The sequence below is a fragment of the Amblyomma mixtum genome, chromosome 1 (assembly GCF_055824585.1).
Source record: "Amblyomma mixtum isolate Tamu chromosome 1, ASM5582458v1, whole genome shotgun sequence".
Lineage (NCBI taxonomy): Eukaryota > Metazoa > Arthropoda > Arachnida > Ixodida > Ixodidae > Amblyomma > Amblyomma mixtum.
In genome coordinates this window covers 178,423,810-178,436,440 of record NC_143012.1, presented here as the reverse complement: position 1 = coordinate 178,436,440, position 12,631 = coordinate 178,423,810, and the positions used below count along the sequence as shown (strand labels likewise).

Here is a 12,631-nt window from a genome sequence, read left to right as displayed (position 1 = left end):
TTTTTTTTTCTTTATTGCCTGACTTCGGCTAGAACCACCGTACACAAATACACTTACAGAGCACAATAAGCAATAATTAACAACACTATCCGCCTGGCGGTGCGTGGCTTCGTCACGTTAAAACTCCTTAAGCGTCACCAAAGGCTCGACTCTTTCGAGCCACTCGGGAGCTTCAGGAGCAAGTTTCTGAACTTCAATATACTTATGCATGCACTCCCGAAAATAGATCCGTGCTGGCCGTGCATCAGGATCGCGATGATATCCTGCCATTCTGGAGCGCCAAATACAATGGAGGCCCATTAGCATAATAAGGTTGAATGGTGTCCCATCCTCACTCTCTACAGGCAAGTACCGAATACCATGAGAGTCGAGCGGAAATTCCTTTTTTAAAGTCCTTTGTAAGATGTCCCAAAAGTATACCCTCTCCCAACAGTGCAAAAAAACATCGTCTATTTTTTCTGGTTGTTTACAAATTAAACAATGTGATCCTCAAGGTAGAAATAAATGCTTCATTTCCAAGAATTCCTTTACTGGTAGTGTTCCGGTATGTAATTTAAAGAAAAAAACTTTTTGCACTTGGCGGCACCTGCATCGCCTTCACACGCTTAAGGACGTCGCGTCCCAGGCCTCCATTGTATAAGGCCCTGTACATAGGTTGTGGAAGAACTACATCGCACAAATCTTTATACAACTTCTTCCTGCTAACAGAAGATAAATATTCATACGAAAATCGAACAGACAGGAATCGAACACTCGCGACAACCTCTCTAAAGTAAAAAAAATACGTCCCAAGAAACTTTCCGTTGAGACAACAAAGTCCGGTAGTGCATTGCCGAGCCTTAATTGGCACACAGTGCGCAAAAACGGATCGCTTACATCGCGCACAAAACAAAATCTTCTTACAATCTGCCGCAGAAATAAGTGTCCCAGACTCAGGCCACCGTCCTTCACCCGCCTAAACAAATTGGTCGGGCTGCAGTGTGCCCAGTCCGCAGCCCACAAAAAACGGCAAAGATCCGGTGCAGTCTCTGTACGTTCATCCTTGCACAATGCAACACTTGCATCACGTACCACAGCCTAGACATAAAAAACAGATTGCACACTGTGGCCCTTGCGAAAATTCAAAGATGTCGCCATTTCCACCTCTCCGCCTTTTCACGCGTTGCCTGCGTCTTTGCTTTCCAGTACGAATCGCTATCGCGATAACCGTCCAGTGGGACGCCTAAGTACTTTACTGGCGTCGTCACCCAGATATGTTTGCAAAATTGCCGGGCATCGTTGGCCATTCTCCGTGCCAATTCAATTTACTACCGGTGACCTTGGTGAATTCTTTTGCGTATGCCGCGGCCTCGGTTACACCTTCCCGGTTCACTGTGAACACCGCGACATCGTCCGCATAAGCCAGCAGCGTAACTTCTGCCGCCTGTAGCTGGAAGCCACGAATTTTTTCACTTTCCATGGTATTCAAACAACGCTTCAATGTAAACGCACAATAGAAGAGGGCTGAGGGGACAACCCTGGCGCACCGAACGCTGCAGGCTAATGGGGGCCCCCAAATTCTTAATTACAATTAATCTTGTCGTGCAGCTCCGGTACGCCAAGGCCACTCCCTCGCAAATAATGGACCCTACATTCACATGGTCGAGTATGCAGAACAAGATATCGTGCGAAACACAATCAAATGCCTTCTCAAGATCTAGCTGAAGGATGGCTACACAGCTATTTGTGTTATGACAACATTCCAGCACACACCTCGCTCTATGAATATTGGAAACAATAGAGCGTCCCTTAATCCCACACGTCTGGTGGGGACCGACTATATCTTGAATTACTGACTGTAGTCTACGGGCTAAAATCTTCATGAAAACTTTATAATCTACGTTTGTGAGGGCGATAGGACGATATGCTGTGACCTGCTTTAACTTTCCTGCTTCATCGCATTTAGGGATTAGCACTGTATGGGATTTACCATAAGACGGGGGCAATTCAGTTACTTTGTAGGCTTCATTATACACTGCTGTCAGTACTGGCACTATTTCGTGTTTGTATGCTTTGTAAAAAGCCGCGCTTAACCCATCAGGTCCAGGAGATCTTCCCAGATTAAAATTTTCTATCGCGTGCTCGACCTCTGACGCAGTTATCGACAGCTCCAGCCTTTCTTTCTGTTGGTCATCTAATCGCGGTAAAGCACCAAGAAACTTTTCCTTGAATGCGCACACATCCTCTTCTTGCTTCGCAAACAACCCCTGATAATATTCAAGAAATGCCTGGATATGCCCGCTGTCCCCAGATAACGCCCCGCCCCAATCAATCTTTTCTATGTGGTTTCGCTGAGCGTGCGTTTTTTCGATTCCTAGAGCTCGTTTTGAAGGTGTGTCCCCAACAGCTAAATCTTGCACCCTAGCCCGCACAAGTGCACCGCGATACCGTTCTTCCTCGAAGAGTTCAATTTTGTGTTTTATTTTTCTTATGTCGTCCATCCATATGCCTGGCTGTTCGCTTTCTTTTTCGAGAAGTTTAGCCAGTAAGGATCTTAAATTATCCTCCTCACGCCTCTCCTCATGTTGTATACAGCTTGACCTTTCGATTTTTGCTATCTTTATTTGTTGTTTGCACAGTTCCCACTGCTGCCATACTTTCAGTTCCCCGCTCGGCTTTAATTTGCTGATTTCATCGTTTACTTTCCTGCGAAAGATGTCGTCTGTAATTAGCTTATTATTTAATTTCCACATCTGCTAAGAAAACTGATTTCCTCGTTTCTTTGTCCTTATCCCACACTGCACTAAACAATGATCAGAATATGATAGCGGTACTACACTGTAGCTACTGCATTTTGTAATAACGTCCTGCGACACATAAATGCGATCTAGCCGCGCATGGCTTGACCGCTGAAAATGTGTGAACCTCACACAACGCGTGCCTTCTAAACATTCCGCTACATCATCGAGGTTGCACGTGTCTATAATTTCTGAGAGTACCTCAGTGCTTCTGTCACTAAACGCCCGTGCACTGGTTTTGTCACAGCCTCCGAGGACGCAATTGAAGTCGCCCATGACGATCAGGGATTTCTCACAACTGAAGCTGAACCACCGACGCCTATAGCTCAGTTAGCTAAGCGCATTATCTATGTGCGAGGGTTCTTGCGCAATTTCCTCGCTATGTAGGTACGTCATCGCAACAGGGAGAGCCCGGCGCGGAGTATTGAGAGGTTGTTGCGTGGAGACACGCGTCTCTGTCGGCCAGTGACTTGTGTTGTCAAGACAGGCACACTATGCGATGTGCCATTGCACTACATTAGAGCACTCGTAGACTATGCATGACACGAGAAGTGCAGGGTATTGTGCAGTGCAGCTGCGCGACGTGGGAGGAAATCGAGTATAGTTCGGTTGAAAGTTTCAATGACCGCGAAACAAGAGCGCCGATCTAACTGATGTACTCTCGGACAGGACGACGTGGCCTCTTCTTTCAATTCAAATATTTTAAGCTTTCTTGCATCTTGTAACGAAATTTAGTGCGTTGTTTCACAGGTTCATCTCCCGTCTTCTTGAACGATATGCCTAACGTCACCTACGCGTAAAGGCGCATGTCACGACCTCTGAATGGCTTACAAACCCCTTATGGTCCAGGAGGTTAAGAGAATGGTGATACCTCCCTTTTCGGTTTGTGGGGTTTAACATCCCAAAGGGAATCAGGCTATGAAGAACGCCCTGGGGTCTGCAAATTTCAACCACCTGGGGTTCTTTAACGTGCACTGACATCCCACAAAACACGGTCCTCTAAAATTTCTCCTCCATTGAAATTCTACCGCCGGGGCCGGGATCGAACCCGCGTCTTTCGGGTCAGCAGCCGAGCTCCATAACCATTCAGCCACCGCGTCGGCCACCTGTCCTTTCATTCTGTTTGTGATATTTTTGTGTCAGTGAAGCCCTGCCTCAATTAATTCATCGCTTGATGAGCAAAAATAATTATCTTGCTTTAAATTGAATCCTGAACTCCGAGATGGCCATTTTATTTTTACGTTTTTTGATCATCTGCAAGAACTTCTTGTATTTTATAGCCTCTGAAGATAAATCCACTGACCGCCTGCCGTTAGTGTTCTGCTTTTCTCTGCGCCAGTAATGCACAACCTCGTGCTTTTGTTTTTGTGCGTAGCATTCATCTGTTAAAGCCGATCCTCATCGAATCGAAGCTGTTCCAGCACAAAGAACGGTTTATTGAAGTCATCTTATGTCGTTTTCGCTTTGTAAATAAGCACTTTGCACACAGCTTCGTACTCATGAAACCAGGAAATCTCCTTTGTGAAAAAAGTGCTGAAGCGGTCTCAGTAATGTTCTATTTCCCTGCATAACACTCGAAAAGCTCAGAAAAAATCATTTCGCTGTATTTTATGACAACCAGGTTCCCTTCAACTCTAACGTACTTTTATGAGAGAATATAACAACAAACACATCATCAGCTGGTGGACTTATAAAATGAGGAAATGTAATCACTAAACTGTAACACCTTAAAAACTTTCTCAGTAAACGCAACAGTTAGATTTTTCGAGCCCTTTTAGATTCTTATGCGCAATTAAACTGAGCAAACTAACGAACGAACCAATCAACAGCGAGGAAACAACTGCAACGAGTCATGGCGCAGCCAACCAGCAAGATAATAAAGAATCAGAGACGTCACAATGCCACAGATGCAAAGCGCACTGAACGACATGCACTTCTTGTTGCTGTGCTCGATCATAACGAGGCAAAAGTCTGTTGGTGTCGGGCTACGCTTTCCAGACATGTTCACGAGCTTTCGTTGAAACGGCGTCTAATCAAGAGCACGAAGAAGAGTACTAGATCAAAACCATACTGCTATTACACAGGCTGCAAAAATTCCTCAAAAAAGAAAATCTTGGGCTTTTTCAGAAAAACGAACTGCGTCGGCCGGGAATCGAACCCGGGCCACCCGCGTGGCAGGCGAGTATTCTACCACTGAACCACCGACGCCGACGCTCCTGTGCAGTCCGCCATTTCTACACGCGGCCACTGCATTTGCGCAATCCAGTCCGTATCTAGGTCACACGGGCGGCGAACGCCTTCAGCGGAGACGCGTCACTTTGTCGAGGGGCAGCTGTGATAGGAAAGGGGACCCGTAGGCCAACGCGCCACTAGCATGGCTTGATATATGAACCGCAGAGTATTATTCTGTGCAGCTGCGTGTAATGGGAGCAACACGCATGTTTTGTTGGAACTCTCAACGGCCACACAACAATGGCACCGTTGAACTGACCCAGGCCTATACGAGCTGATGTTCGTTCGCCGCAGCTACAGGGTATGTTTTTCGCTGAACGTCGGCGTTTGGTTGTGTCGCACTTTAAGGGAACCTTTAATGCTCTTTCTTTGTCCATTACCTCAAGGGTAAATTACATAGTTCACAAACGACATAACGAGCTCATATGCACAAAGACCTACAGTAGGCCACATCGCCTCAATCTTCACGATGGAGGAAATGTTGTTTTATAAACTAAAAGTTTAGAAAAGGCGCCGTCCCTATCCCACCCACAAGAATAAAACACTGGAAAAACAGTATTTTTGCTAACAGCCCATTATTTAATAACAGAATCTGAGGTCTTCATAAAATAATGGAAGAACATAAAAGTATGACCACTGAACTTCCATGAGCCTATTGTGAGCATAAATAATGGTATATGATCTTCTAAATCACTAACATAAAAGAAAAACTCTCTGCATATTTTATTTTGCTGATCCTGAGGCCACAGAAATAAATCCCGGCAGTGGCGGCCGCCATTCGATGGAAATGAAAAGGAAAAACTCCGATGTGCTATTATACCATGTGATCGCACACCAGTTATTACCGCACATTTGAATAACGCTATAAAATTGCTATATAAGTCCCAGTAACGTTACGTATTGCACTGTAGTGTTTAAGTAAAAGGTTATACATAGACAATCAACGTCATATGTAGGTCTCGGAGTTCTCGATTTCTGCCGAAAAAAAAATAAAACTGATGAATGCACGCGGAACTGATTTTTCGACATTCGGTTTTAACCCACCAATTCCAGCATTCCTGGCATGCAAAACTGACTATTGAGTAAGGGTTGCGTCCGTCGAAGGTGAGGATCAGCTAAGTCATTAAACCAGGGGCGGCATGTAACAGTGGCTTTGTTGGATGAGCAGAGGAGTTTTGCTTATTGCTCCGCTAGCTTCCACGCAACTGTAGATGGGGAGGAACCACGCCCTGTCTGCCTGTTTGATGTATTGGTATCATTTGCTCGCTATCACGACCTGCTTGGAGGAGTTGGCCGGTTAAGCATGTTCATCAACTGCACGTATGACACTGACACAAACCTGTGCATGGGGGTCGCTGAAAAGGATCATGTTCTGTCTACCGCGGTGACTAAGCGGCTGTTTCACCGCTGCCATCAACACGCATCATCTGCAGCAGCTTCGTATACATGGAGCCTCTGGAGGTAAATCCATTTGCCGCTCGGCCCCCGTGTGCTTGTGACTTTCTCTGCGCCAATAATCCACAAACTCGTTCCTTTCCTCTTTTTTTTTCGCGTAGCATTCGCCTAGTAAAGCCGATCCCCCGCGACTCGAAGTCGTTTCTACACAGATCGCTTTTCGAAGTAATCTTATGCATTTTGCATTGGATATGCGCATCTTACACATAGCTTCAAACACAAGAAACAAGGAAACCTCCTTCGTGAACTATGCACTGAAGCGGTCTCAATAAATCATGTTTTAGTTTTCAGCAGGAAATTCGAAAAGGTAAGGAAAACGCATTTCATGGTATTTATACGACAAACACCTTCCTTTCCACTGTTAGAAGAGAATGCAACTGTAAACACATCATGAGTTGATGGATTTATAAAATACGAAAAGGACATCAGTAAACTAACATTTTAAAAACTGCTAGTCAGTCAGTACAACGGTGAGATTTTTGGAGTGCTTAGAGCTGCTTATGCGCCATTCAAGCGAGCACATCAATCAACATAACCATTCAGCTGTGAGTAAAAAAAAAAGCTCAACGAGCCACAGCCCGGCCACGCTGCGCAACAGGGAAGAGTCGGAGCCTTCTCTACGTCACGGGAGTAAAGTGCGCAGAAGGAAGTGCACATGTTGCCGTGCTCGACAGTATGGATGGATGAGGCAAAAGGGCTACGCTTTTCCGGCAAGTACTACATGGGTTTTCGTTGAAAAGGCATCTACGCCAGAACGCCAAGAAGAGTACCAGATCGAAACTGTTTTTACGACAGTGGCCACGAAAATTCCGCAAAAGAGAAAATGCTTTGCAATTACAATAAAAGTAAAACATGCGTCGGCCGGGAATCGAACCCGGGCCACCCGCGTGGCAGGCGAGTATTCTACCACTGAACCACCGACGCCAACGCTGATTGGTCAGTTCTACACGTGGCCGGCGCATTTCCGCAATCCCGTTTCTATCTAGGTCACACAAGCGGACACCGCCTTCAGAACAGACGCGCCAAGTTTGCGATGACCAACTGTGGCTGCACACCAGACCCTGAAGCCAATGCGCCACTAGCATCACTTGCTCAGTAACCACAGGCTAGTGTTCTCTGCAGCTGCGCGTAGTTGGGACAATGGTGTTGTTATCGTCTTTTCTTGGGATATTTCCTTTTCATGCTGTAGATGTTAGCAGCGCACACGAAACAAGGACGGACAGCAAAGGGAACAAAACACAGCGCTGACTTTCAACTGGGCTTTATTGGAAAAATAAGCGACTTCTATAAAAAGAATTTTTTAACATGTGACCCAGAAGGTATCAAAACGTCCTACTACAAGTGCCATCCAAAATCACTGATACTCTAGATAAACCCTGATTAAGAACGTGATTGAAAACACTGAGGAGTCCTGAGAAGACATGACAGGTCAATGAGATGAAACGGGTTAGATTTGTGCAACGCCCACCTTTTTTCTTAAGACACGTGCCTCTTAAAACCATCTAAAGGGTGTTATGATCAACAACGGTGAAGAAACAACAATAGAAAACCCTGTCAAAAAATTTTGATACCAAAATTCAAAAGCAGGGTGAAGCTGTATATGGGCTCCCGTTGTTAAAAAAGTGAAAGTTCCAGTGTTGTTTCTTCACCGATGTTGATCATAACACAATTAAGATGGTTTTAAGCGGCACGTGTCTTAAGAAAAAAGGTGGGCGTTGCACATCTAACCCGTTTAATCTCATTCACCTATCATGTCTTCTTAGGATTACTCAGTGTTTTCAATCACGTTTTTATCAGGGTTTATCTAGAGTATCAGTGATTTTGGATGGCACATGTAGTAGGACGTGTTGACATCTTCTGAGTCACGTGTTAAAAAATTCTTTGTATAGAAGTCGCTTATTTTTCCAATGAAGCTCAGTTGAAAGTCAGCGCTGTGTTTCGTTCTCTTTTCTGTCCGTCCTTGTTTCGTGTGCGCTGCTAACACCTGCAGGAGTTGTTATCCTTGGAAGTCTCAAAGGTAACACAATGGCACCGTTGTAACTGATACAGGCCTTATGAGCCGATTTTCCTTCGCCGCAGGTACAGACTGAAAATTTTTCGCTGAATGTGGGCATTTTACTTTCGTAAAGCCAAAGGAAGCTTGTAATGCCCCTTCCTTGTCCATCACTTCAAGTGTAAATTAATTGGTTGAAAAAACTACATAACGAGCTCCGATGCACTAACACTTGTAGTAGGGCAAATGACCTCATCCTTCACGATGCAAGAAATGTTGGTTAATAAGCTAAACGTTTAGAGGAGGTCTTTCCCCATCATCCTCCCATCCGCAAGAATTAAAACGGGGAAAAAGCATGTTTGCTAGCAGCGCTTGCTTTAGCCACAGGTATTAGGTCTTCACAAAAGAACGTAAGAAGAAAGAAAAGTGAACACCGAACTTCTACCAGGCGGTTTTAAGGACAAAATACAGTAGAGGATATTGTAAACAACTAAGATAAAAGAAATTACATTTCGCACGTTTTTTTTTGCTGCTGATCCCAAGGTCTCAGAAAAGAATCCTGACCGTGGTGAGACTCGATAGAGGCGAAATGGAAAAACTCTTGTGTATTATACTATCTCATTACACTCCTGATCTTGCCGAACATCTAAATAATGCTGTATAATTGTTATATTGGTTCCACTAACCTTACATGTCACAAGTAACGTTACGTTAAGGTTAAACACGAAAAATAACGTCATTACAGAAACTAGTCCTTCTCGATTTAAGCCACAAAAATACTGATGAAAAAACGCGGAATTCAGTTTAAAATTTTGGTTTTAACAGGAAAATGTCTGTATTCGCGGCATGCAAGGCTGGCTGTTGAGTGAGGGGTACATCAGTCAAAGTTGAGAATGAGCTAAGTCAGTTTGCGAGGTTCGTCATGCAACGGTTGTATTGGTTCATAACCAGCACAGTTTTGGAAATTAAGGTACTGCTTAGCTAGCTTGCACGCATCTTAAGACCGGTAAGAAGCACCTCTCCTGCGCCTGCTAGATATAATAGCATCATTACTTCACTATCACGACCCGCTTAAAGGAGTTGGTTGGTTAAGTAGGTTTATCAACAGCGTGAAATACGGTGACAAAAAGGCATTCATTGGCGTCACTAAAAAGTATCACGTTCTGGCTACAGGGACGACAGAGCCGCTGTTTTCTCGATGCCACAGGCCCACAGATTACATGTTGCAAGATCCTCTCGCTCAGCCCAGGACGACAATCCAAAGATAACATGACAACCGAGTTCTTGGACGAGAACCGGCGGATTCATCATGATATGGTATGTTAGCCGAGCACCCCTATGATCCAGCTTTTATGCACTTTTCTCAATACACCTAAAGAACGGCTATATCTTACCGCTAATCGCCTATGGCGTGTAGGCGTTCTTTCTTACACTCATTTCTCCCGCGTATTCTAAGGAATGGAACGATCTTCCTGGTGAAATTGTATCTATTACTGACGTAAATAACTTTCGCAAAGCTTTGCCTGGTGTTGTGTAAACTCTGACGATTTTGTTCTGCACTAATGTATTTTTGTCTTAGCTAACATTGTATACACAGGACTAATCTTTGATGTACCCGTTTCCTTTTTCTCCATTGTTTTGTTCTATATTTTCTGCCCACTCCCCTCTGCAATGCCTGCAAGGCGCTGAGGGTAAAATAAAATAAATAAATAAATAAATGAATAAGTAAATAAATAAATATGGAGGATAATGAACATTGTTCAACTTAAGGACAATGCAGAGAGCTGGGAAGGAAAAATTATGGCTGCAACTGTAAGAGTCCGGAAGAAGGCGAGTGGGTGAGGGAACAAACGCGTGTTAATGACATCCTGGTCGAAATCAGGAGGAAGTAATGAACTTGGGCAGGGCGTGTAATGCGAAGGCAAGGTAGCCAAGGGTAACAAACTGGATTCCAAGAGAAGGCTAGCGTAGCAGGGGCGGCCGAAAGTTAGGTGGGCGGATGAGATTATGAAGTTTGCGGGGATGCGGTGGCCGACGTTGGCACAGCATAGGGTTAATTGCAGCGATAAGGAGACCTTTGTCCTGCAGTGGGTGTAGTCAGGCTGGTGGTGATTATTATTATTATTAGTTTCTTAATAACGATATCAGTTCATTCTACAAGTGCAGCTAAAAGTATTCTGATCTGCGCGTTGATTACAGCGCAACAAATAGACAAAAACAATGAAATAGACACTAGATGACTTTTGGTCCACACAGGACTGCCCAATTAAATCACCGAAACAGGTCAGCAACCTTTCGCCGAAGTCAATATCCGCACACACGCAAACAAAGCGAAATTTTCTGATAAAAGCACCGAAAATCGCCTCCCCATATTAAGAGGATAAAAGCCGAAATGTCGAACCCCTATTTACATTTTCTCTCCGAAATATTACTTTCTCGTTCAAAGTAAACATTTTGCTAACCTTGGTTCGCAAATATTATGTAAGGTTAATAATTATCAAATTATGTTTTGTCCTTATTATTAGCATTACTTCACCGTTCGAACTAAATGTTATTTGAATGCTGTGTTCTAAATGTTGTTATAATATCTGAATAATATTTCAAGCATTGTGTGCCAGAAGTTTTTCCATTGCTCTGAGAGTAGTGCTGTTCTTCAATTAGTCGTACTTTACGACTAAATCTCTAGGATGGTGCCTGCCACAGATTGTAGGCACAGCCCTGTTATTTTCTTAAAAAACTGTCTTATTGACCATTCACCGCTATCGCTAATCGCACACCCTTCACTAATGGCTATTCAAAAAAGACTCTCGTATCTTTTAGACAGTGAGCTCCACATAATGGTAGTGGTGTTATTGTAGAGCTGCAGTGTCACCTTCTTCGTAGGGCCATGAAAGGTGTTGGTAAGTTCTGCACTTTCACATTTGGAGGCTTCGTATAGTCTTTACCATTTTGAATACTGTTTTATTCATGTTGTTTAAATGTTCGAATAAGGTTAGGGCAATGTCATTAGAATGTTGATTTAAATGATTGAAAAAAACGCAACAGACACGGGAAGACTTCTGGCTTGGACTGCTTTCCTACCGTTCGACTCCGTTGGAGGACGGTCGTTCGCCGGGTGAGCTCCTGCAAGGCAGAAGACTGCGTACGCGACTTCCCGACTTCAGCCAACAGCCAAAAACAACAGTCTTCAAACGCAAGCCGCTCGACACCGGCGCAAAATCTCTACCGGCCCTCCGGAAAGGAGAAGTGGTTAGGATCCGTCACAAACAGTGGACTCGCAAAGCGCAAGTACTGGGGCCGGTAGCGCCGCGGTCATACCGGGTGCTTACCGAAGATAACAAGCTGCTTCGCCGCAACCGCAAGCATCTAAGTGCGACGTTGGAATCCTTCGAGAGCAACGCACTCGGAAGTGACGAGTCCGAGAGTGAGTGCGAGCTCGTCGACGAGCAGGGGCCCAGTCCAAGAAGAGTAGCTGCTGCGCCATCTACGGACGGACACTCTACACCAGCGGTGAGGCGGTCCACCAGAAACAGGAGGCCGCCAAACAGGCTTTACTACGATCACAACTTCAACCAAGTGAATTCGTGACGCATTCCCAAGATTCAATAAACAAGGGAAAATGTATCGTACATGATACGCATGCGCTGTGCGTGCCAGCCCATCCCGAACCGACCGCTGCCGTTGTCGCCTACACACGTGCCTACATCGACCTGCCCCTATAAAACCGAGCAGCTGCTATCAATAAAGGTTCATTCTGTTCTTGCTTGACCTGGTCGTTACAGAAAATAAAGCGTAATAGTAGAAGGGGTAAAAATGGCTTACGCAAATTGTACGACGCGAATTATAGTTAACGGCGAACTTACCAACAGCCTCATGGTACGCTCGTCGGTGGTTTCTCCCCTGCTTTTTGCAGTATATCTCGAGCCGTTGTGCTTGGCCATTTTTAACAGTGACTGCATTTCTGGATTCAAGCTTCAGGCAGCCGAAGTTAAGATCCTTGCATACGCGGACGACATAGCGGTATTTTGCACAAACAGAGACAGCATTCGTGAAGCTACGAATGTGGTCGAAAAGTTCTGCGACCAAACTGGATGTCGGGTAAACTGGGAAAAAAGCTCCGGATATTGGCATTGGGAATGGGATGTTTCACCAGATTTTTTTTTTCTCGACTGCA

The 12,631-nt window shown here is 44.7% G+C and overlaps 1 long non-coding RNA gene and 2 other non-coding genes across 3 annotated transcripts; 1 reads left to right on the top strand and 2 right to left on the bottom strand.

Annotated features, from left to right (window-relative positions):
- Positions 1-4,914: 4,914 nt before the first annotated feature.
- TRNAG-GCC (transfer RNA glycine (anticodon GCC)) lies at positions 4,915-4,985 on the bottom strand. Its single transcript has one exon. It is a non-coding gene; the product is annotated as a tRNA-Gly (tRNA).
- A 217-nt stretch (positions 4,986-5,202) lies between these two features.
- Positions 5,203-12,051, top strand: LOC149370068 (uncharacterized). Its single transcript, XR_016290863.1, has 3 exons — positions 5,203-5,310; positions 9,631-9,774; positions 11,503-12,051. It is a non-coding gene; the product is annotated as an uncharacterized LOC149370068 (long non-coding RNA).
- TRNAG-GCC (transfer RNA glycine (anticodon GCC)) lies at positions 7,318-7,388 on the bottom strand. Its single transcript has one exon. It is a non-coding gene; the product is annotated as a tRNA-Gly (tRNA).
- Positions 12,052-12,631: the final 580 nt, after the last annotated feature.